Source organism: Rattus norvegicus, chromosome 4 (assembly GCF_036323735.1).
Source record: "Rattus norvegicus strain BN/NHsdMcwi chromosome 4, GRCr8, whole genome shotgun sequence".
Classification (NCBI taxonomy): Eukaryota; Metazoa; Chordata; class Mammalia; order Rodentia; family Muridae; genus Rattus; species Rattus norvegicus.
The window spans coordinates 129,048,300-129,073,373 of NC_086022.1; the positions used below are offsets into that span (position 1 = coordinate 129,048,300).

At 44.7% G+C, this 25,074-nt stretch overlaps 1 long non-coding RNA gene across 2 annotated transcripts; it reads left to right on the forward strand.

Moving 5' to 3' along the window:
- The first annotated feature begins 1,115 nt into the window (after positions 1-1,115).
- LOC134486618 (uncharacterized) lies at positions 1,116-10,981 on the forward strand. Of its 2 annotated transcripts, XR_010065885.1 has the most exons (3): positions 1,116-4,033; positions 5,631-5,796; positions 9,323-10,981. It is a non-coding gene; the product is annotated as an uncharacterized LOC134486618 (long non-coding RNA). The 2 variants fall into 2 exon arrangements; XR_010065884.1 differs by lacking the exon at positions 9,323-10,981 and having other exon boundaries at positions 5,631-8,322.
- Positions 10,982-25,074: the final 14,093 nt, after the last annotated feature.

The window sequence follows — 25,074 nt, forward strand, 5'->3', positions numbered from 1 at the left end:
CCTCGGGGAGTTTATTATTCATGCACCATCTGTCCTCACTGGGGCCCAGAGCCAGGATGGCAGCAGTGTATCTTTTAACATTCAAACTAGGGAACTTTTGCTTTCAATTTTGGTCTGTTTTCCTCTTCTGTTTGTCCCTTTTTCTTCATCCTCAGTCTTGTAGCCTATAAAAAGCAAACGAAATGCAGAGAGATGTGTATAGGATTCCAGGAAGTGACTTACAGGGAACTTGTAAAATAAATAGTGGGCTCCCTCCAGGTTCTGTTTGGGAATTGGAGCCCATGTGAGCCTGGCACAAGGGTTTCCCTTACGTTAATGGGACAGGCTTGACCCTAGGGAGAGGATTGACTCCTAGCGGTTGGTTGACATCACCCTTCCCATCATATCTCCTCAGATCACTGAAAGTTGTTATCAGCCATTGGAATTTTACAAAGAAATTTCAGCAGGAAGTTAGAAGAACTGAGTCATACTTCATTGTGTGGCTATAGTTCTAAAAAATATAGCAAAAAAAAAAAAAAAAAAAAAAACTCTAGAATCTGGGGCCAAGCATCAAGTCCAGAGTTTGGAAAATCTTCAATATCTGGCCTCCCTCCTATAATCAAATTTAGCAGTGATTTTGTTTTTCATCTGATTCTTGGACCTTTGTATTTTTCCTTGTCTGTGGACCAGCTCCCACCAACCGCTGTCTTTTTCCTTTTGTTTTCCAGAGAAGAGCATGACAAAGACGATCTTTTGAGTGAGCAAACTCACTCGGATAAAGCTCAGTGCTGGTGTAAGCATCTGCTTGGTCAATGGTTACTGAGCGAATGGCTACAGCTTTTCCCAGAAGAGGCCAACTCAACATCTGGCTTAAAATGCATTTGGCTTTCAGGAGCCAAAGCACTCTCTGCTTATTCCCCCAATAAAAGACATAAAAACGGAAGAAATGCAAAAATCTTCAATAACTGAAATCTTAGGAAGCAGGCCCTTGAGTTTATGTTATGCAAAAGGGAGTTACACACACACACACACACACACACACACACACACACACACACACAAAGAGACAGAGACAGAGACAGAGAGACAGAGAGACAGAGAGAGTGTGTTTATGCAAAAACTCCTTCAAGGCTAGCTCAAGTTTGGCACCAGCTTAGAGCTATCCGGAACCATGGTGGAGCGGGATGGGTGTAGGGATTATCCCCGGTGTATAGGTGAGAATTGTAGAACTTCAGGAAGTCCATATATCCAGAAATGGGTTCAAGCTGGACTACAGAAGAATTCCTGGTGGTTAGATAAAAGCCAGCATTCTTGCTCCTGAAACAGGTTTTCCATCCGCCAAGAGTGTCCACCCTCAGGTATTTGTCCACAGACTTGTCTGTCTAGTGCGTCCTCACTGTGCTCTGTCTCTTGCTGCCTTCACTGTCCCACCTCTCCCCTCCCCAGCCAAGTCCCAGTCTTTCATTTCTCCCTACTCTGAACAATTCTGATTCCTCTGAACATTTTCTTTCTCTTACCTACAACAAAAACCTTTCCCTGCCAAGTGGTGGTGGTACATACCTTTAATCTAAGCACTCAGGAGGCTGAGGTAGGAGAATTTCTGTGAGTTTAAGACCAGCCTGGTCTATAGCGCTAGCTCTAAGAAAGCCAAGGCTACACAGAAAACCTTGTCTTGAAAACAAAACAAAACAAAACAAAACAAAGAACTCCCAAACCAAACCAAACCAAACAAGAAAACCTTTCCACTGATGAAGCGGTCATGTTGGCAGTTTCTTTACTGTACCCCTCACATACAGTTCCCAGTACTCTGACTATGTAACAGGTTAACTTAAAATGTTGTTGGACTAAACATTTTGCTCATTCTTTATCTCACAGCTTTTGTACACCAGAAAAATTAAACAGCTCTGTTCTGTGCTATTGGGTCTAGAGGTTAGGAACTTGAATCACCTTAAATATCTTTCATTCATCTTCCTGTGAACAACCATATAAGGTATACCCCATGGGCCTCCTTATGACTTGGAGACTAGATTCTAAGGTGAGTGCTCCAAATGAGAAATCAACCTAGATAGGGAGCATGTGTACATGCATGTACACACACACACACACACACACACACACACACACACACACACACACACACACACACACACAGTCCTTGGGAGTAACTGTGCCACTTCTACCACATTTTATTGGTTGAGATAGTTTTAAGTTTCAAGAAGAAGAAACAAACTTTGATTCCCCAACCCACTCTTGATTGGTGCATCCATCTTTAGAAGATGTTATTGGCCATGATTGGGCCTCTGATGGTTAGATAGCTCAGGTTAGGATTTATGCTACTCTGTTTCCTAATACTCTGGCCACGAGCAAGGAAATTCTGTGGCCTCTCCATACTTCAGTTTCCATACAGGACCGATACAGAGAGTCCATGGCTTACCTCCTAAATGATTCCTTTAGTGCTTGCTGAATTAGGTCCCAGAGCATCGCATTCTTACTATCTAATGCAGCAGAAGGCATGCTCTGTCCTGAGCCAGCCACTGCCATTTGATCTGTTCTCTACCAGGAAGGAAGAGTCTCTGACGTAAAGGCAAGGTAAGCTATATGTGAGTGGTGACTGAGTTTTGTGAAAAAAAAATGTTCGTATCATTATTTTTCCTAAGAATCTAAACACTTCAGCCTAGTCCTGGTCCCTTAGAGATCTGAGGAAACTGGGGAATTCAGAGTAAGTATAATCGGCAGCAAGTGGGAGACCCAGATTAGAGGTTATGCTCCCTGCTAAGGCTATGACAGCAGCAGTTTCCAGGATAGAAGCTGTAGTGGAGAATGAGAGGGAGGGAGGGAGGGAGCCAGTTTGGCTTTAGATTTTTGTTTGAAGCAGCATCTCATTGCCCAGGCTGACTCAAACCTTCCATGTAGCCAAGGATGACCTGGATCTCCTGATCCCCCTACATCTGTCTGCTGTGTTCCAGGATTACAGGCCTGTCTGCTGTTGTGAGCTGCCTGGTTTAGGTGCTACAATCCCAACCAGTGTCATCTACGTGTTTGGGTCATCTTTTCCACTCTTAAAACTGACTTTAAAGATGATGGCTCAGTGGGTAAAGGTATCTGCTACATGAGCCCGGAGACCCGAGTTTGGTCCCCAGAACCCACAATGTTGTCCCTGATCTCTACCACATTCTCTGTAACACTTGCACACACCTCATCTCACACACACACACACACACACACACACACACACACACACACACACACTAATAATTTTTATAGAAAAAGTCCTATCACTTCAGGATTAGCATAAGTAATGGTGAGAAATGATCACGTGCACAGCAGTTGTCCCTCTCCTCCCACCATGCCTTGGAGTGTCAACTACCAATCCCGAGGGCATCTCAGTGGGAAGGAATCAGCTGAACCAATCTCAGACACTTTTCTTTTCCTCAGAAGTGAGGGCAGTTGGCCAACTCCCCTAACTCTACAGAATAACCAAGATTGGGTCACTTGAAGAATAGTGGAGAGGCCCTGCTTATGCCCACACTGCCCTCAGAGACTGGAGACTTCTAAAACCTAAGGTCCCTTTCACTGTCACCTGTTGAAGTTAAGTGAAGAACCTTCATCTCTCGGTGACTTGAGCATGGCTTCTGCTATTTCAATTGAAACCTGCTGTAGCTCACAAGAAGACAGGGCTGGGGGAGGGTGGGTGAAGGATTGCAGAGCCCAGCCCAGCACACTGCCCGTTCTCTGCCTCTAGCAGCACACCCGGACCTCCCCAGGGGGAGGAGGAAACACAAGGAGAAAACACCTGTGAATTCCTTACACAGCTCCCCCCATGGCTACATTCCACCCTCTCCACTGCCAGAAAAGATTCATTTGTTCCATCTCTGACCTCAGGGCACGGACAAATGGATGGAGGCCTGGTGTGACTTCTCTGCTCTTGGCTCTATTCCACTCACCAATTAATCACCTTACCCTAGCCTGACAAGCCAAGCTCCTCGCTGCTGTTCATCCTCTGGCTGTTCCGGTGATTGCTCTAAAGGCTTCCCCAGATGCAAGAACCCATCAGGTGGGGTATTTTTTTTTTAATTTTGCTTTGTTTTGGTTTCTCTTTCTCCGCCGTACAGTTCATGTCCTGGCTGTTCACTTGCACAGTCCTGAGCACGCTCACTATGGAGCCTTGAGGATTTCACTGTGACTAGTAGTTTTGCCACTGTGGCCTTGTCATTGGATGTCCGTCCCTCAAACTTCCAGAACCTTGAAAGAGGTTAATGGTGTCAAAAGACCATATGATAATGATTCAGTGTGAAGCCCTTAAGTAGGCTTTGTTGCTGATTTTAGAATTGGGCAATCGGATTTCTGTGAAACGGAAGTATTCTGACAGGCTGAGCAGAAGGACGGTTTTCACAGACGAACTAAGGCTGAGCTAAGAAATGAAAAGAGAAAGCAGACTGGTTGTTTCAAAGTGACTTTCTTTATTGGGAGGGCCCAGGGAGACAGAATAATAGAAAAATAACGAGTTGTTTAACATCGAATTACTTCATTTGTTAGGATTAAAGGATTACAGGATGTGGGGGTTAAAGCAGGGGAGACTCAGTGCTGTGTTAACTGATGGCCCCACGATAGGAAACCTGCGTTCTCACCCCCTATGCTACCCTGGAAAGTGGGTGGACACTGTGCATGTTACAGGAGAGGCCCCAGTACTTCCTCAGTCCTAGTAAAGCAGAGAAGGCCTTCAGACCTCACTGTCTTTCTTCAGATAAATTCTGTAAACTCTAATGCATCCTGAAATCGGAGGAGCTCTTGATCAAGAAAACATTATTCTTACTATAGTTATCATTTGGAGGCTCAGGGTAGCCCAGAATGCAGATGGGTAGCCTTTTATAAATCCTCCAACTTGGTTGCTTTTTTTTTTTTTTTTTGAGACTACATTAAATAACCCAGAATTCTTGCTGCTAGGGGGTTAACATTTTTCCCTTCAAACATCTGTTCCCTCCAGGAACTAGAAAATAAACTCTGTATCCAAGGGAGAATGACACCTTGGTACCACAGGGACCTTCCCAAGAATCAAAGGGAACCGCTCTCAGACACAATTAAGTAGGCCACCCAGGGCCAGCACCCAGCCTCCCAGCACAGAGACACAGTTTGGAAAGTGAGGGCAGTGATACCCCAGACCCGAGTTTATGTCAGTTATTCAGGGTTTGGCTGTGAATAGAACAGAGGTGACCAAACGTGGCATGCAGATTTCATCACACTAATCCCGCCACATTGATAATTCTTCTCAAACACAAAAAGGCCAGTTTTGGGGCTTCTTTCCACCACACTTAGGTTCCAGAGTTTTGTGGCTCCAGGGGCAGGGAAGATGGGACAGACAGAGCAGCGAGGGTAGTGCAGATCCGAGAGAGGAGCTGTCGGGTTCCGTTTGTTCTGTGGCGGAGTTTCACTCTCTACTCAAGAGCTTGCTGGAATGGTGGAAGAAGAGAGTTTCGCTTCCCCAGAGAAAGTTGGAGACTGAATGGGCATAGAAGGTCGCCACTACAGGAATCCAAGGATTTGAGAAGATGCTTTCTCCAGGAAGATGTAGGAGGGATGTCAATCACACAGTGGGTAGAGAAGGGCACAAAATTACTAAGAAATAGCCTTCTCACATGTCCCCTTTTTGAAAGTTTCAGCAGCCTTTTGGGAATGTTCGGCGCCTTCACCACATGGTAAAACCGAGAATATTTTGAGCGGATGGTTCTGGACTGATTTCAAAGCTCTTGTTGGTGCGGACATGTGCGGCCTTCTCCAGCTGCCCAGGATTATGAACAGTGGGGGTTACATCACCACGTGGTAAGATGGAGGGGCATGTAAGCAGGGCCCTCTTGCAGGCATCTGATGCACACAGAACACCGGGTCCTTTCCCTTCTCCCCTACCCGACAGCCCATTCTTTGTGCTTTGAGACCGCTCTGCTCTGCAGAGATAGGGTCTGAACAGCTCTTTGGAGGGAGAGAGGGCCCAATCTCTTTCATTTCCTTTAAGCCCACGCGAGCCGGGCTCATTTCCCTGGTTCCTTCTAAAGAACATGTGCTAAACACTTGCTTCCCTCACGTGGCCTCCTGCCTCCTTCCTGCACACTTTGGGAGGAACAGGGACCCAGCCTAAGTTGGGGCGGGGGCAGGGGGAGCAGTAAGCTTCAGCCTGAGGGCCAAATCCCACCACTGCCTATTTTTGTAAAACAAATTTCCTTGGAACGCAGCCACTGTGTGCTTACTGGCTATGGCTGCCTCTGAGCAACCAAGGCAGAGGTAAATCATTGCAAAAGAGACTGTCCACCCTACAGAGCTGAAGCTATTTCCTTGTCTGTTCCTTCTGGAGAAAAGCTTTCCAAACCGTGGCTCACATGAAGGAAATGTGGGTCAGAGATGCTCTGAGAAGAAGAGCAGACCCAAAGTTTCGAAGGTGGACTCCTGATTTCCTGAGACCAGAAAAGCAGGGGAAACAGCCCTCAATGACTGAGCATGTCCACCTGCTCCTGGACTTGTGATGGGGCCACTTCTGATAAAGTTATGATAACTCAACAATGGAAGGAAAATTTTGTTTACCGTATCGATCCTATTGGAGAAAGTCACCCAGCAGTGCCACCCACGGTAGAGGGCCAGCTACTGCAGCTGTCCCTGTCAGAAGGGCATCATTTCTTAGCTAGCTCAGGAAAAGGTCCAAGTTCAACATTGAAGGTATTTTTTCGTACTGAGTATCTCTTGTTTTTACGTCAGCAGAAAGTTAGAAATCATAGGTTGGACCATCACGAGCCACTTTCTTGTGGGAAAACATTGTGCCTAGCATTCCCTCAACCCCGAGGGTGCGCGAGGTGCTGTTGTGGCTCCAGGACACAGCTGAAAGCTTGTGTTTCAGAGATGACATACCACCTGCCCTCTGTATCGTGAGGGGCTGCTGCGAGACAGGACTCTGGTGGTTCTTGTCATTGTCACATTGACTGGCTGTAGAATCATCAGGGAAGAATGCCTCGGGGAGTATCTGTGAGAGTGTTGCCAGAGGTCTAAGCCAAAATAGGATGCCCCACTGTGACATGGGTGGCACCGTCCCATGGGCTGGGGGCCTTCTCCTGAAGGAGAAGAGGAGCCGGGCATAGCATTTGTCCTGACCATGGACGCCATGGGGCCATCCACCTTGTGCTCCCATCACTGTGACTTCCCCATCATGGTGGAGTGTGAGCTAAAATAAGCTCTTCCTCTCATAGGTTTTGTCACAGCAAGAATTAATAGTGTTCAAAATCCTAGTGTTGGCAGGCAGCAGCAGCCTTCCATGGGCTCATATCGCTGCATTTGACATGCTCTGGGTGCACTGTGTGCATTGTGTGTGTGTGTGTGTGTGTGTGTGTGTGTGTGTTATTGTATATGTGTACATGCATGTCTGAATGTATGAGTATCAGTATGTATGCATGCATGTGTGAATGTATCTGTGTGAAAGTATTTCTGTGTGTGTTACTGTATATGTCTATATGAGTATGAGCATGAGTGTGTACATGTATGTGTGAATGTGAATTTTTGAGTGTCATTGTGTATATGAGTGTGCATGTGTTTGAGTGTATGTGTGATTATGTACATATATGAGTATGTACGTCTTTGTGTGTATGAGTGTTTATATTGTCTACATGCTAGTGTGTCTATGAATTGTGTCTGTGTATATGAGTATGTGTGTTAATGTTGCACGTATTTGTGAAAGTGTGTATGTATGTAAGTTCAATTGTATGCCTTAGAGGATACATGTGCATACATGCACACATGTGTGCAGGTGTGTGTGTGTGTGTGTGTGTGTGTGTGTGTGTGAGTACGGTGGAAGCCTAGCTGTTGCTTCACTCAGTTTTATTATTGAATTTTAAGAGATGGAAACCCCAGAACTATCAGTCATTTTTTTTTGGGCAACCTCAAAATTTGGTAAGGGATGAGGCTGAAGCCTCCAAACGTCCACCTTGAAACCAGCATACTAACTAACACTCTCTAACTGTCCTGCATGTCCTTCTGACCAGCTATCTTAGGCCACTTCACAAGCATTTACTATTTGCTATGACACTGCTCCCTGGGGTGGGGGCTATAATAGAGTGTGGTTCCTTCAAGGTTTGAAGACTCCCATCATTTAAAAGGTACAATTTTCTCCCTGTCTGGTGAGAATTTTACTGTATTTGAGGAGAAAAGTTGTGAACTGGCTTTTCTCTCTTTTTACGCTGTCATTTAACTAAATTACTATTACAGGTATAGCCTAAGTCCAGATGACTATGATTGTTCTCACAGTGGAAGAAAGGAAGGAAGGAAGGAAGGGAGGAAGGAAGGAAGGAAGGAAGGAAAGAAGGAAGGAAGGAAGGAAGGAAAGAAGGAAGGAAGGAAGGAAGAGGATAACCTAAAAGAAAACCAGCCCTTTATTCACAATCTTGCAGTAAAGACTGATGAACTCACATGAACCAGGCTGCAGCCCAGGGTCTGGGTCAGGGTCAGGGACCATGGTTCTGTGAGCTGCCTTTCTTTAGTGGTGGACTTCTGAATTTACCCACCAATGACTTCATGGAAGACAGAGCACTTACGGAGGCAGAGACAGGAGGATCACAAGTTCACGCCAGTCTAGGCTCCATGATGAGAAAGAGCTCTTAGTGGTCAGGGCTCTGTGAAGTGGCCAGGGCTGCATGAAGTGGCCAGGGTTGTGAGAAGGGCTGTCAGTGGGTCCAGGGAATACAGGGAAAGTAGAAAGAGTGACTTGGGGTCTTATTTTTGGCATGTATATGTGGTGTGAATATGATTGTGAGTGTGTTTGTGTGTGTGTGTATGTGTGTACTTGTGCGTGATGTGCATGCATTTTATATATGTGTGTGTGTGTGTGTGTGTGTGTGTGTGTGTGATATGCATGCTCATATAAATGTGTATCCATGTGGGTATGCACACATGTATGTGAAGGACAGATGTTGACACCATCCATTTTACTCAGTTGCTCTTTAGCAGGCAGCAAGGCCCCTCACTGAACTCAGGGCTCACAGTTTAGGCTTGCCACAGGGACCCCCATCTCTGCCTCACAAGTGCTGGGAAAACGGTAGCACTGCCAAATCTGCCGAGGTAGATTCTGGGGCATGGAATCCCAACCTTCCGGCTTGCACGGCAAGTGCTTCACCCTCTGAGCCATTGTCTAGGCTGACTTGTGTTTACTTTCAAGCCCATTCTGCTAAACTGTTCCTAGTATAGGCTTTATATTGTACACAGTAGGCTATTCAGAAAGGCACAGTCATGATTTGTAAACACGCGGCTCAACAATTTTTAAATGAAGGGACTTATAGGCAAAACTCATCGAGATCTCTTCCTCTCTTCAACAAAGGTTGTAAACCGGATGCCTGGAGGGACCACCCACTCGGACCGCTTGTCACCATGTGGAGATGAGAACACAATTTGGCTTAATCTTTAGGTTTTAAAAAGGACAAGCTGAATGGTTAGCATAAAATTGGAATCATTTTTTTCCTGGTCTTGCTTCTCCCAAAGCCAGTGAGTGGATCTTACTTGCCTCTAGCTGGAACAATAGTAATCTTAGATCTCCCTGCTTACTCTCCACTAGGATTTATAAGAAAGCCACAGCAAGTGTACTATGTAGCAGCACCAATGGTGGTGCTAAGTCTTGCTGGTCTGCCCTGGAGGACTCCTTAGCTCTGTGTTCTAATTAACATTTTCTCTAAGAGGATGTGGGCCCTTCTGCCTCAGCCCTGCCCTGCCTTGGGTATTCTGAGTTGGCTCCTCTGATGATCCTTCTCCCTTCCTCCCTAACCTCTATCACCATTCTCCCCACCCAACACTGGTTCAGCTCAACATTTGCCAGCTAAGCAGCTGCTTCAGCTGCCCCAGTGGGAACTCCAGGGCAGGCAGGGAAGGGAAGAGCCAAGGATGAACTAGGAGGGGGACCTGGGAGGTCCTTTTGGGCCAGGCAGGGCCCTGGAAACAGAATGAAGTGGCTGGGGTGGGGCTAGGGATGAGATGGGGGTGAGGGAGGTCCAAATCTCAGCTTGGCCCCTCTCATTCCATTTGGACACCAGATGCAGAAGAAGGCCTGCTATTTGACTTGATCCAAACCCTGTTCCCCGGAGGGCAGGAGCCCTGTGTGTCTTAAAGGCCCCACAGAGGTTCCTTCCTTCCCTAAGAGGACTCCACCTCTCCTCTGCAATCCCGTCCAGGCTCCACCCGTAATGGGAGAAAGTTCATAGTCAGCTCCAACAGAAACCTTCCCTGCTGGGCTTCTTCTCAGCGGCTCTCCAGAGATCCAGGGAGGCTCAGGAGCTGTTACCTTCCTGGTGGTGAACTTGAGGGCAATGGTGTGGGCATTGCAAGTAGAAGGCAGAACTGAGTTGAGTCCCAGAGTGTTAACTGACCGCTTGATCTTGGACCTGCCGCTTACTGTTTCCTATCTCATCTCTTCCTTTGCAAAACTGGCAAAGCAGTACCTCAAGAGAAAGTATACATCCATATAAACTGAACATGAGGAATTGCAGCAACATCATTCACAACAGCCCCCATAGGGGCAGTCACCTGTCTATCAAATGATTAATGGCTGGTCTCTCCCTACTCCTTTCTGCCCTTCTCTGTCCCCCATCACCTTCCTCTGTCCTCAAAGCTCTGCTTGTCTACATTTCTACTCATCTACCTCTACCCCTTCTCCAGACCTTCACTCCCTCCTTTCCCCCTTGCCACATGATCTTTCATGACAGATGGCCTTATTGGCTATTTGGTAAATTTGAGAACCCTGCTATAAATAACTAATAAACAAGTAAATACGTAAATAGTCTTATAGTTTTTATGTCATGAGTATTGTTAAAATTTTAATTCTTTGAGTTATTTAGTACAATGCTGGTAAGCAACTAAGAAATATCACCTTCAACATCAATAATAAGGAAAATAATATGCGGTTATGCCTATAGGACAGAAATTATATGATATAATATGTAACTATATGTTAAATATGTTCTACCAATAAACAACAACTTAAAAGCGGTAATTATTTTTATCCACCATTTCCTCTTCTCTTAAGAATTTTTCTGATTTCAGAATCACCTAATTTTTTAAACTTCATCAACATTATTTTTGAGTATTTTAAATATATGTGCATATACATGTGGCATAAATAACGTACTATGTAACTATAGTGTAGATTCATGGACTACCATCCAGCTATCTAATAATGTACTCTATGTGCTTCAGTGTACAGGACATTAAAACCATGTGGTCATTATGACCAGTGATTTCAGTGGTAGCTTTCAACATGAGCTCTCCCTTTTTCTAACCTTTCTGAGTTTGGAATGGTGTCTCTAATTCTCTGAATGTTTCCTGGCCCCTGATGTATTTGGAAAGAAAATAGTTCTGAGTTTGAAGAAATTCAATTACAATAATGACTTTAATTCAGCTGCCTCCTGTAGCTTCTGCCAGAAAACAGGGGAAATAACCGTGGGCGCTCCTACAGCTCCCCCCTCCAGGGTGGGTGGGGATGGGGACACAGGTGGACATGCAGGTGACCTGGGCAGCCACAGCAGGGTTCAGGCAACAGGCCAGCTGGCTTGGCTTGTTCCTTTACCCAGTGCTAGCTGGAGGTGGGGCAGCCTGCGGAAGGGCCTTGTCTGTTGCAGATAAAGGGCCTTTCTTGAAGATCTCAGACTTTCGTAAAGGGATCTGGGGACTTGGGGTCGCTGAGAGCCTTCCACCTAACACTGTGCAGGTGGCTCATTTTCATTAAAATGGCAGATCAGAGTGCCTACTTGGTTTGGTGACAAAGACATCATTGAAACTGTTGTCTGCCTTCCCTGCAAGCCGGACAAGACAATGATCCAGGATATCCGTTGCCTGGCTTCCCCACAGCTCCAAGGATTCAGTCATGCAGGACTTTTGAGACAGCTTAGCTGGAGTTCTGCAGCCGTGTCGCTGCATGGAGGGGCATGCTTCCTGGAAGGACCCAGCAGCAACCTTAACCCAGTCAGCTTGAGGCAGCATAGCTTCCTCAAAACGAGAGAAAAAGCCTTTTCCTCCAGAAACTCTCTGGACCTGAAGTTCCCTACAGGGTCAACTTGCCCCAAGTCCTGATAATGGCTCACAGAAGGTGGGTGGGTTGGTCTTAATTCTTAATGTTTTCTTAAACCTCTTTGCCCATTTGTCATATCAATTAATTAGGTTAGGCAAATGAAACAATCTTATTTTGCAGATATTTTAGGCGGTGCTTGGAAGTTGTACATGGTATGGACTAACATTAGTGGAATGACGTCAATGTGTGTGTGTGTGTGTGTGTGTGTGTGTGTGTACATGTGTGTACATGTGACTTTGGGATTAAAAGGAATAACAGGCTTCCCCACCCCCCAAGAGTCTGCTAAATGGACTATTGTGTGCAGTGAGGGTCAGAGTAGCCCACATAACTTCAACATGTGAATACAGAAAAGGAAGACTCAAGTATGGCTCAGGTTACAGAAGTGATGAGTGGGGGTAGGGTAGACTTAGTTGCCTCCTTGTTTGTATCCCTGGCTTAGCATTCTCTAGGAAATACTGGCCTAACAATTCACTGTATCTGTGGGCATATGCACTCTCTTTTCCCTTACCTGTTCTAAAAAAACAAACAAACAAACAAACAAAAAACAAAAACAAAAACAAAAGAAAGAAAACCAGAAACTCAAAAATACAACATGCCATCATTCAAGGTCATACACACATGGTCACAAGACTTCACTATTGTCATCAGCTGCAGAGGACATCCCTGACTGGGCTGTCAGGGATACTGCTGGGCACTGCTACTCTCCTCAAGGATGCTACCATCTCATTCAGGTACTGCCAGGAAGATGATCCCTGGTCCTTGGTCCCTCAGGCCACTCAGGAGGCTGTCTTCCCTGCTGCTCTAAGCCCAGACTCCACCCCTCCCCTTTCCCCTGTCCTCAGAACCATAAGTTCACCCCTGCTTTCTGCCCTGCTGCTTAGGAGCCAAGAATCTGATACCTGTTTAAATGAAGAATATAAAGGAAAAAGGAATGGACAGGGTCAAGATAAGATATAACCCTCTTTCTAGTCCTGGCAAAACTGGATTTTGCTTCCAGACAACCTGAAATTTTTTCCTCTTCTACAGGCTCAGGACACAAAGCCAGGCAAGGTTTCCAGGAGACAAAGTGCTTCACCTAGTTAGTGTAAAGACCAAACGCAAAGGGGAAGTTTTCAGGAGAATCAGATGACATTTTAAATGTATTTCAAGATTTGGATGAACATGCATCTTGGTTGGTACGGTGCTTGTGTAACGATGACCCAGCGGGCACAGTGCTTGCCTAGCATGAGCCCAGTCTGTATGGTGCTTGCCTAATGGACAAAGCTCAGCTTCAGTCTCCTACACGGCATTAAACCGAGTGTGGTGATATATGAGTACAATTCTAACACTCGGGAAGGAGGGCCAGAGATTGAAAGTCGACCAAGCTTCACAGGGTTTGAAGCCAGCTTGGGTTACATGAGACCATGTTTTAAAACCAACCAACCAAATGAACCTTAAGTGTATTTCAGTAGTTATAACCTAAATTCCTGGGTAAAGTTTGTTTTTGAAATTTAAACATAAAAATCCTTTCGTCAGAGGATGGAGAGATGGCTCAGTGGTTAAGAGCACGGGTCACTCCTTTTCAGGAGTCAGATTCAGTTCCTAGCACCCACAAAGAGGCTCACAACCATCTGTAACTTGGTTTCAGAGGATCTGATGCCCTCTTGCGGCCTCTGTAAACAGTGTACACATGTTGTACATAGACATGCATGCAGCAAAAACATCCATGCACAAGAAGTAAAGATTAATAAATCTTTTAAAAATCCTTTTTTTTTTCAAATCAGTCTTGCCTATTTCATAAGCTTGGGTTTATAGCTAGAAAATTTTCTTAAAACAAGTTCATCCATGTTTCAAAAAATTATTTCCATGGTATATAACATGCAGTTTGAGAGCATTGTTGGTTTTCAGATCCTGGACAAACATCAAGGTGTTTATTTAACATACCAAATTGGACCTGACCTCCAGGTTCTCCCAGCATCCCCCTGGCATACCCTGCCCTCTAACCTGAACTTTCTAGCCCTGGAGCTGAGCTTCCTTTGGCTTTTTCCTATATAATCCAGACATTTTGGTCCTTCCTTCCTTCTCCCTTTCTCTTCCTCTTTTTCTCCTTCTCTTCCCACTGTCTCCCTCTCCATGCATGGTGACTTCCCTGACCTCATTCCTTGGGATCATTGAACTTGCCCGAGAGTGGTTTCCTAATAAACCTGCCTTTATGTATACTCTAGTCTTGCTTGAATTGGATCACTTTACTGGTGGAGAAAGAACTTACCAATTATCAATAATATTCCTGGGGTGAGAGTTGGGGAGGCATTCATGTTCTAAGACATATCTCCCAAGGAGACTGTATTCAGTGTTAATTTTATCACCCAAATGTGTGCCTGCTTAATGCTGGGGACAATGGTCAGCTGATGGATTCTTGGGTGTAAGCCTCCTTTGGAGGGAAATACCAGCAGCCTTGATTCCCCCAGCCTGAGATGGTCAGGTGGAAGCCATAAGGTATAGTTCAGGGTAGCAGCCATGACAGTTCTGCTCAAGCCCACAGGCCTGTCTTCCAATTCCTCCCCTATCTCCTCTAATTGCTCATACACAGGCCATTTTTTTTTCTTTCTCTTTGGAATACCCTGCTGTCGAGTGCTCGTCTTGTCACTTTATATCTTACCCCAAATGCTACTTCCTCAGAAAGGCCTTAGCAAGTAACTCAATCCGTATTGAATAGCTCTTCTTCCTTCTCAGTGGGCAGTTGTTGAAGGAACACAGTGTCATAAGCATCAAATCCAAAGCCTGGAATACTTACTCGCACCTGTGTAAACCTCCCTTGGGGTTCTCTGCAGTCGGCCACTCCCCAACAGTTTTAACCCTTGCTACAGGGAGCTCAAGTATATCCCTCTGGTTTTGCATTTTCCGGAATATAGTCAAGACAGGAAGAGTCATTCAGGGTCCAGCTTTTTGATTCTGGCTTCACATATGCAATTAAGATTTGTTTATGCTATTGCACTTCTCAGTAGTTCATTTTCATCTTGTAAGAAGTTGCTCAAGCCTTTGTCAATGTGGCTGTGCTGTTTTGCATTCCTGGTAGCAGCATACAAGAACTCCAGTCACCCTATCCTTAGTAGTAGCATTGTTAGCTGTGGTTCTCGTTTTTAAATAAACAGTTACTTTGTGTGTGTGTGTGTGTGTGTGTGTGTGTGTGTGTGTGTGTGCGCACGCGCGCGCGCATGCGCGCATGTGTGTCAGAGTACCTGTGTAGAGTCAGTTCTCTTCTACGTGTGGGTCCTGGGGATTGAACTCAGGTCATTAGACTTGACAGGGACCGATTGCGTTGGGCATCTTTCCATCTGCCTTTGCCTGTTGAGCCATCTCATCAGCCCCAACGAAGGTTTGTTTTTTTTCTTTTGAAAGATTTTTATTTTATGTATGTGAGTACACTGTTGCTATCTTCAGACACACCAGAAGAGGGCATCAGATCCCATTATAGATGGTTGTGAGCCACCATGTGGTTGCTGGGAATTGAGCTCAGGACCTCTAGAAGAGGAGTCAGTGCTCTTAACACCCATAGAAGTTTTTATAAAAAGATGTTTTACCATTTGTATAGTACAATCTCATTCAGTTATAAAATATTATTCATTCATTCATTTTGTGTGTATGTGTGTGATCAAATGTGTGAATCAATGTTGTTATAAAAATATAAAAATAAAAGAAGTATCATTGTCTATTACCTCACTAGGTCCGCACCATGGTGCCCCAAGATATCTGCTAGATATCTTGGCGGAAACACATCCCAGCCGCACACTTTCCTACACTCAAACCCTCACATAAAAGAAAACACAACACAATAATCTTTGACCCAATAGGTAAGATATAATTGCCCGCTTAAACATACAAAGCCCGGTACCATCCATCCCTTAGGAACATTGATAACAACCTGTAAATACACAGAGCAGAATCTTAACATCACTTGCCATGGCTTCTCCCCTCTCTCCGTCTGTCTCCTGTCTCTCCTTTCTGTTCTAGTCTCCTCCTCTTCCTTCAAACTTCTCTCCCACCCATCCTTCCTTCTCCGCCAATGACAGGCCTCCTTCTGTCCTGTACCTGCCCCTCACCTGTACTTTACAAAAACAATGGGGAGAAGGTTCTGGTGAAGTCACCTGATTCCTGAGTATGTGACTAGGCAGCTGTCCTTGGGGCAGTGGAATTAGCATCAAAATACAGATAACTCCAGGACAAACCACAACACATCTATACCATGGACATGAAGGAACCCTCAGAAGTCAGAAGAAGGCATCAGATTCCCTGAAACTGAAGTTACAGTCAGTTGTGAACCATCACGTAGGTGTTTGGAATTGAACATGAGTCCTTTGCAAGAGCAGCCAGTGTTTGTAACCAGTGAGCCATGTCTCCTGCCCTTCTCATCAGGATTCATTTTCATTTACCTAGGGACTGAAGGGGTGGGGCATCTTTTATCTGACTATTTGTTATCTGTGCTCATTAATTTTCTTGCTGCTGTGGTAAGATACCCTGACAAAAGCAACTTGAGGAAGGAAGGGTTTCATTTGGCTCACACTTGAGGGTACAGTAAATCAGATCAAGAGCTTGAGGCAGCTGGTCACATTGCAACCACCATCAGGAAGCAGAGAGAGAGAGAGAGAGAGAGAGAGAGAGAGAGAGAGAGAGAGAGAGAGAGAGAGAGAGAATAGTACTTAGCTCAGTCTCCTTCTGATTCAGTTCAGCATCATGAAATGGTGTCGCTCACAATTGAGTGGGTCTTCCCAGCTCAGTTAAGTAATCTACAGTCTCCCCCAGGGATGCCCAGACCTTGTCTTCTAAGTGATTCCAAAGTTCTGTCAAGTTGGCTATCAGGGCCAAAGACCAAAGAGGCTGCGTATTTCCTTTGTGATCCCATTGCCATGCTGTGACTGACTTTTGAGAGTTCTTTGTGTGCTTTGGGTACCACATTGTTACAGATAGACACCATGCCAGTGTGTTCGGTCATTTTTGCCCCATTGAGCAAAGGTTTTCCTCTATCTCCAGTTTCACTTAGCACTTCCTGAGACGGTTCTATAATGGACCATCCCTCACTGGAGTGCAGGCCTCACTAGGACAAAGACCTTGTTTATCCTCTGTCCCTAGGCCATCTATTAACGTTTAATAATCCCGACATAACAGTGTTGTGATTTGAGAAATTGCCCCCTCCTTGGTCAGGTGTTGGACATTTGGTTTCCCCATGGGTATCTTTATTTTGGGAGGTGGACATTGGGAAACCTTTGAGGATGGAGAAGAAGTGGTTTGGTGGGAGTGGATGCTTGAAGACATTATTTTCCTGGACCCTTTCTATCTCCATTTCTCCTTATCTTTCAAGAAGTGAACAACAACCTCTCCTCTTCACCATGCTCTGCCCAAGAACACAGTACCAGGCAAGCAGGTAAACCCTCTGAAACCGTGACATGAAATTAGTCTTTGTTCCTAGAAGTTGCTCTGTCAGGAATGGTCATCCTGAGGCAACAGTAACAACAAGGGTGTGTCAACTATCCTGTCACTGTCTCTTGACTGCCAAGTTTTCTGTCCTGTTGTGTGATGGTGGGGCAGGGACTCTGCAAATCTCACTTTAGTTTTGCCTGCAGCTCTCTTAGGTTCACCAATCAGGAGCCCTAGATGCACCTGGACAGCTGGAGGAGAAGAGGGACCGGATCCTTCCTCTCAGTTCTGCTTCCTGCTGCTGTTAGTGTTTCTCACTTCTTGTTTCACGTAGCACGAGTTGGGTAGAGATTATAGTCTGCTCTACTTCTAGAACTAAGAACATTTCACATCTGAGATGCTGGCATCCCCAGGCACCTCCTCCTGAAAACACTGACTTCTATGGGCCCTTCCCTCAAGCCTCCTTCATTCCTCTTTTCTAAAGGTCAAGATGTTGATGACACAGGGATTCCCATCTCCCAGGCTGGCCTCTAACTTGCTATGTGGCTGAGGAAGACCTTGGTCCTTCTGCCTCCAGTCCCCATCAAGTCCTAAGATTATATCTATGCTTTACCTACCACTCCTACATTGTGCTGGGGATCGAACCCAAGCCTTCTTGGACATGCCAGGTGAGCCTTCTATCAAATAAACTCCACCCCCCAGCTCCTTGCTCCACTAAGCTTAATAATCCTAACCTCTGTGCTCCCTCAACCCTTGGGTGTTGCTGCTCCCTGCACGCATTCCCTCCAGCGTTTCAGCCCCCTCTGCCTTCCCAGCATTCTCAAGATGTGATTACCAATACCTTATGTTAATTTCCTTGTAATGAAATCACTGGGATCCTGACTAATACAGGAAGCTGAGCACAGAGAATTAATAAACAGCGATTCACAGCTAAGCAGGAGCAAGATGCTTACACAATTAGTATCAATAAAAGCAAGAAAGCTGGAAATGCCCCTAGAGGGGAACAAACCAAAGAGGGCAATTTGGCAATGTCTATCCTGATCCATTGCAGCGGATCCCCAGAGAACAGGAGCACATTGTATGTTTTTGGCAGTTGTCCCTTGGAGCTGGATAGGAATAAATCTTAGGAAAGGGATATTGGGTAGACAAGCCAATAAATGTCCTTGTCATCATTCTTTAAGGCCAACCCAATATGGCTTCTTCCACGCACACTGTCAGAGCTCTCTCCGTCCAGCCAGTGTCCCCATGACAGAATCAGGGGAAGGGGGAACCAGGATCACACTTTACTCCCAGTGTCCTCAGATGAGGAATTGAGGGGAGGGGCAGAATTTATAAGTTTTAGCTAAAAAGACATAAGAAGAGAGTTAGGAGGTTGAGGTAGAATGCTTGCCTAGTGAATACAGTCTTGGTCCAGTTGCCAGGACTGAGAAAACCGAAGCAATATATAAAAACAAGTTTTTGGAGGAGGCAACTAAGGGAAAACATTTTCAGAGTAACGAGACCAACCCTCATTAAAGCTCTTTTATGCTGTAGCTGCATCCCGCTTAAGGTGCCTGAAGCTGTGGCTGCCATATTAGATTATGGGGCAAAACTTGCAGACTTAAAAATATAAATCACTGGAGAAGATTAAAAAGGATTTCTTTTAGTCAGGGTTTTCCAGAAAAATGAAATACTGGGAATTGCTCCTGGCTTGTGAGAAGCTGGAGTCCCTGAAAGTGGGTAGTATTGGAAGGCCTGAGAGCTGAAAGGCCGACGGCATAGACTCGAGCCATATGCATAGATAAGAACTCGGAGAGTTTGGCACAGGAGACCAACATCTCAGCTCAAGCAACTGGGCAGAGAAGGATGGACACAACCTCCCTCTGCTTCTCATTCTGGTCAGCCCCTCACTGGAATGGATCAGGCTCAACCACCAGGAATAGCCATACAGTTTCTTAGCCCCAGCAATTCAAATACCCATCTCTCCCAAGGAATATGGTTCAAGACATACCAGGAAATGAGGTACAGACATTACTGGGCATCCCATGGGCTGGCCAGGCTGATACATGAGCTAACTATTATTCAACCTATATCTTCAGTGATACTGTTGAGATGCTCAACATGCTTAGGGAAAGCCAACTTCAACCTGCTTGCCAGGAAACAAAAGCCTACAGTGTAAATAACATGTCTGTAGCTGAATGCATTTTTATATAGTACCTTTTCTAGTCCCTAGAGATAATTTTGTCTCTTCTTAGCCCATTGAGTCTTTATTCCTTATAGTTTTGCTTTAAGACCTAGACAGAAAGACTTATAATTTTTTTCTCCTATAAGATACCACACGATGAAGCCCAATACCCTAATGCATCTGGATACCACTACTTCCGGCAGAGCCCCTAAAGTGTAGTTAGTACTCAATAAGTGCACACACATATTCTGTACCTACATTGCATGTGAGTTATAGCTCTCATGCATATCCAATCTTTATAATTCGCATTGTAAAAATTATGTGTGGGGTGTGGGGTGTAGAGTGACTTGTGCCTGTGAGGGTACATGCAAAGGTGTGTGTTTCCATGTACAAGGAGGTCAGCAGTTAGCTTACTGTCTCTTCCTCAGTCATTATCTACCTTATTTTCAGAGACAGAGTCTCTCTCATTGAACCTGGAGTTTATAGACTCAGTTAGGCTAGCTGGCCAATAAGCACAAGGGATTCATGTGTCTGCTTTCCCAGTACTGAGAACATGTGTGTACCACTAAGCATTTCAGCACCTAAACCATCTCCATTGCCAAGGTGTTGAATGTCAAGTCTACAGTCAGGAAGAACTAAGCTCGGATCTTGGATCAACTCCATGTTAGTGAAGTGACCTTCAGCAAACCCTGACCATCGTAGTTCACCATCTTCAAGTTCCAGCTCAGATATCAATCACCTCCAGATTCTTCCTCCCAGATTCAGAACCATAATTTTTCTGTCTGAATTCTCAGAAACATGAGTTTGTAAATCATTGTTGACATAAGAAAGATCATTCTGCATGTGTTTCCATTGCTTGAATCCTTTTTTGCTCCGTGTGAATTAGAGATCTTTATTTTAGCTCAAGATAATAGGCTCTCCTTTCTGGATAGCATGAAATTATAGATCTGCTAGAATTCAATCATTCAATTATTACCAAACACTTGTGTTCTTTCCAGTTTCTGCACATTACATAAAATTCTACAGTTTGGGTGGATACATCTTCCTACCAATGTGTAAATCCACTTATGCAGCTGAGATGGTGTCAAGTGCCTTCTGATAGGGTTATAACTGTGAGTGGGAGCTAAGCTGCTCTTCTCCTCACCTTATCTTCTCAGGTTCTGGAACAATGGTAGCTCAATTGGGCCTGTGAGTGGCCAGACAGCTAGCTGGATGGGTTTATTATTCACCACCACCCACCATCCTTTTTCATGTGCAGGGAAGTCGATGCTGAGCAGAAATTCTCAGCCCACCAGAGAATTCCAGCACATTCTCTGGTGGCGTGTTTAGCAAAGTGGTATTGGTCCTTTGAGTTCTTCTTTCTTGGGTTGTAACTTGGGTGGGAAGACATTTGAAGAGTTGAAGCAACAGAAATGGAGTTCTACCTGACTGACTGTGCTGCCTTCTCCTCTGCCCTTCACCTAGTTAACATCCGTCAGCCATTGGATGCTTGGGGAAACTTTTTAAGGAGTCAAAAGCAGCACTTGTGTTGTATGTTAGGCATCAGGGTAAGGTGAGACTTCCAGATGAACATCTCTGGGTGGTTTGCTTTTGACAGGGACAGATGTGGCACACTCAGATTGAAGTCAACCCAGCATTCAGATCACTCTCTACCCCTTTTTAAGCCTCTAAGTGACAATGTTGAGCAGATGAGTTAATTCCACTTGGCAGGGTCTGTACAATGAAGCATTGTGAGTGATTAGGGGACTCTACAAAAACTAAAAACGTAAAACCAATCTTTGCCTGTCAGTTTGACAACATGCTAGTTGAGGTGTTATCATTCCAAACTTGCAGGCAAAATTCTCATCAGAAGAGAAATCCTAAGAAAAGACGAGGTGAGGTACAGACCAAAGTACTCTGAGCCATGGCACTGAGGAAGTACTATGAAAACCAGAGGCTGTGAGTTTATATTATTCAGAAATCAAACTAGTTACCTGGTCAACTGAAGAAGAGAAGCGTCTTGCAGAATAGAAACATCTCAATGTCATCTACCATGCTAAGAAAAGCAAAACAGCTCTGCCTAAAAATAGAGCTTTCTAGGTCTCCAGCTCTGTGAACAATTGCTGGAGAGATGGTTGAAAAATAATCACAGATTAAATAAGACAAGGCTGGGATGTTCCTTAAACCAATAAGCACTATGATTAAAATTGAAAAGAAAAAGAAAACTGGAAGTGTAAGAAAACAATGTAAGAATAGTGTCTGGTAAACATACAGTGTTCAGTAGTAACCTTGCAGAACATGGCTGAAATAAGCTTCACCATCCAGTATGACTGTCAGTCACACCGAATAAACAGGAAATGAAATGGCAGTCAAAGTTACCCATGTCAGACAGACAGCTTTCACTTGAGGGTGTTGAAGCAGTTATCTCCTGATGTCTTACTATTGCCATGGAGGTGTCTGCCTTGTTTAAGGATATTGGAAAAGTAAAAGGTAGATTACAAAGATTACCATTGCCAGAGAACTTTGTCTAGGTTTCCTTAATGTAGTAAATTAACATGTAATACCTTCATATTCGTCAACTTTCCATCACTGTAGCAAAATACCTGAGCTAATCAACTTTGTCCTCCAAATTTAGAGGCTTCAGTTTCAGCATCTGGTGAAGCCGATGCTGAACTTTAGACCTCTGTTGGAGATGCTGGATGCCAGTGGCAGGGAGCACACACCACATCGAGTCAGAGGAAGGGGCTAGTGTTCCACAGTACCCTTTGATGGCACATGCTTGAGGACCCCAGGACTGAATGACTATTCAATACACCTCCCAATGGTATCATCTTGGAACTTTTTAGGAGGTTAGAGGTTCATTCAACATCCAGCCTTGACAGTTCCCCCATGGTGATGATGATAAATTCCAGAACAAATCTGTCATTTGGGGGTGGGGTGGATAAAGATTATCACTGCATGGGTCCGGTGCTCACGAAGCATTAGATGACAATGTTAGAAGTCAGGAGGGGTTGAGGACATGGGTGACTTTGACTGCCATCAGCACTTTCTTCCTCTTTGAAAGCATGGAAAGGCAAAATGAACTCTTTGTTCAGCACACGGGTGGCTCGCCTGTGTGGGGCTGGGTTGTATTTTCGAGTCCTGACTTGCAATCTCTTCGAGCATATTTTAGAACCCTCCCCCGCATTGCAGGTCCAGGTCTGGAAATCAGAAAGTGTTTGCTGATTTGTGACATGAACACACTGGTGTAACTGACAGAGCCTCACCACTTTCCACAGTTCAACCCCCCCACCCCACCTCAGAAACCCTGATTAAGATGAGATTAGAACAAGACAATCTCATTAACCTTGGCACTCTGGAAGCTGCATTGGCCCTCAGCTCCTATGGCCAGTGAACCAGCTGTGTTGCTCAATGTGCCCTCCGCCCCCTTTTAGAGTGCAAAGGCTCGACTTGAATTTCTGAGTGGCATTCCATTCCAGACAGACACCTGGATTCACCCACTGATTAGACCTGTACAGGCATTTGCATATCCTTTGAGAATTATTCTTCAAATGCTGGGGATGTCAGGGTTTTATGGAGCTCCGAATCTGACACGAAAAATGAGAGCTAGTGTATGTGCTTCAGATTGAAAAGGAAAACAAACAAACCAAACACCCTCACCACTCCTCATGCCCATGGGTCCCTTACCAGAACCCTCATAGCCCCCTCTTGCTCTTTCTTCTCTGCTTGACTTCAGACTGCGTCTAAGCCTCCAAGTCTGTAATCAACTCAACAAAGAACAACTTTCCTCCCTACAGATGCTGCCCTTCTATGCTTCTAGTACTGACGATCCTCTGGCTACATCTTTTTGGCTTAGGAAAGTACTCAAGTGAACAGTGGGTGTTTTGACTTTGAGCTCAGAGCATGTACTAAGATTGTCCCCGGCTCCTACTCTCCCTTACTTGCTAGGCCAGGACCACGTGACTGATTCTGGTCAACCGGCAAGATTGTCAAGCTGCCATTATCATTTCTATGGCAGCAGTGAAGTTGCTGCTAGAGCTCCTTAATTGCCTTCCTCTGCTGTGGTGGTGACTTCAAAAGCTACAGCTTCCATATATGGGGGAGATGACCTTTGACACCTTACAAATAGGAGAGAGAAATAAATCTTTATTGGCATATCATTTTGAATTTTGAGGTTTGTCTAGAGTGACCTCTAATATAAACGATTCAATTTTATCATCTTGGGTTGTATACTTCAAGATGAGTCTCGGGTTGGGGATTTAGCTCAGTGGTAGAGCGCTTGCCTAGGAAGCGCAAGGCCCTGGGTTCGGTCCCCAGCTCCGGAAAAAAAAAAAAAAAAAAAAAAGAACCAAAAAAAAAAAAAAAAAAACCAACACAGACAGTTCATTCTGTCCTCACAATGTCCCTTTGTTGTCTTCAATTTATAAGGGAGGAAACAGAGGCCCAGAAAAGTTAGGAAGTTTGCCTGAAGTCACACAGCAAGTACAAGCAGTGTTACCAGATCTAGCAGACTGCAGCATACAGGGCATATTTAAAGCAAAAGAAATTATAAATTGTTTCTCTTAAATTCTAATTTTACTGGGTTTTTTTTTTTAAGTTTTATCTGCCAAATCTGTATAGGAGGGGCCCAGAATTTGAAACCCACCAATCTGAGCCCAGAAGCCATGAGCTTCTTCTTTATGCACTTCATTTTTCTCTTGGTTCTAGACAAGAAAGCAGACATACGTAAACAGAGAAATTATAATGACATCTGGCCACTGCCCTGGAGCTAATGTCATGTGGACTGTAGGCAACCGTGACAAGGTGAAGACTATATGTACCACACGAACAGCAGTCTTTATTAAGCTTTTACAGACTGCTGCCATGTAGACATCTAGCTATTTTTTCCTAAAACAGTGGTTCTCAACCTATGGGTTGTGACCCCTTTGGGGGTTGCATATCAAATATTTACATTATGACTCATAGTAGTGGTAAAATTACAGTTGTGAAGTCGCAGTAAAATACTTTTAAGCTTGGGACTCACCACAACACAAGGAACTATATTAAAGGGTTACAGCATTAGGAAGGTTGAGAACTACTACTCTAAACGAAATCACAAACTCAGATTTTTATATGAAGTTTTCCCACTTTAGGAAACGGGTAACTCCATTAAAAACTATAACCTGCCTGAATCCAAATAACTGAAGACACAAAGGTTAGCTCAACTCAATCTTTATGGTGATTTGGGTACAAACTCTTGCTTTTACAAAGATTCTCCCAAGCATTGTTCTGTTGGTCTTCAGGTCCTGGAAGACTTCTACTTCTATGTAGCGTTCTTCCTATGGAAGAGACATTCTAAGGGCTAAAATGTATAATTCACATTATACTGGTTAAGGGCTGACTATGGAGCATCTGCTAGGACAGCACATTGTACTGAGTGCAAGTTGTAATGTCCATCTCGTTGTTTTGTGAAGGACACAGAAGGACAGCTGTAGGAGAACTG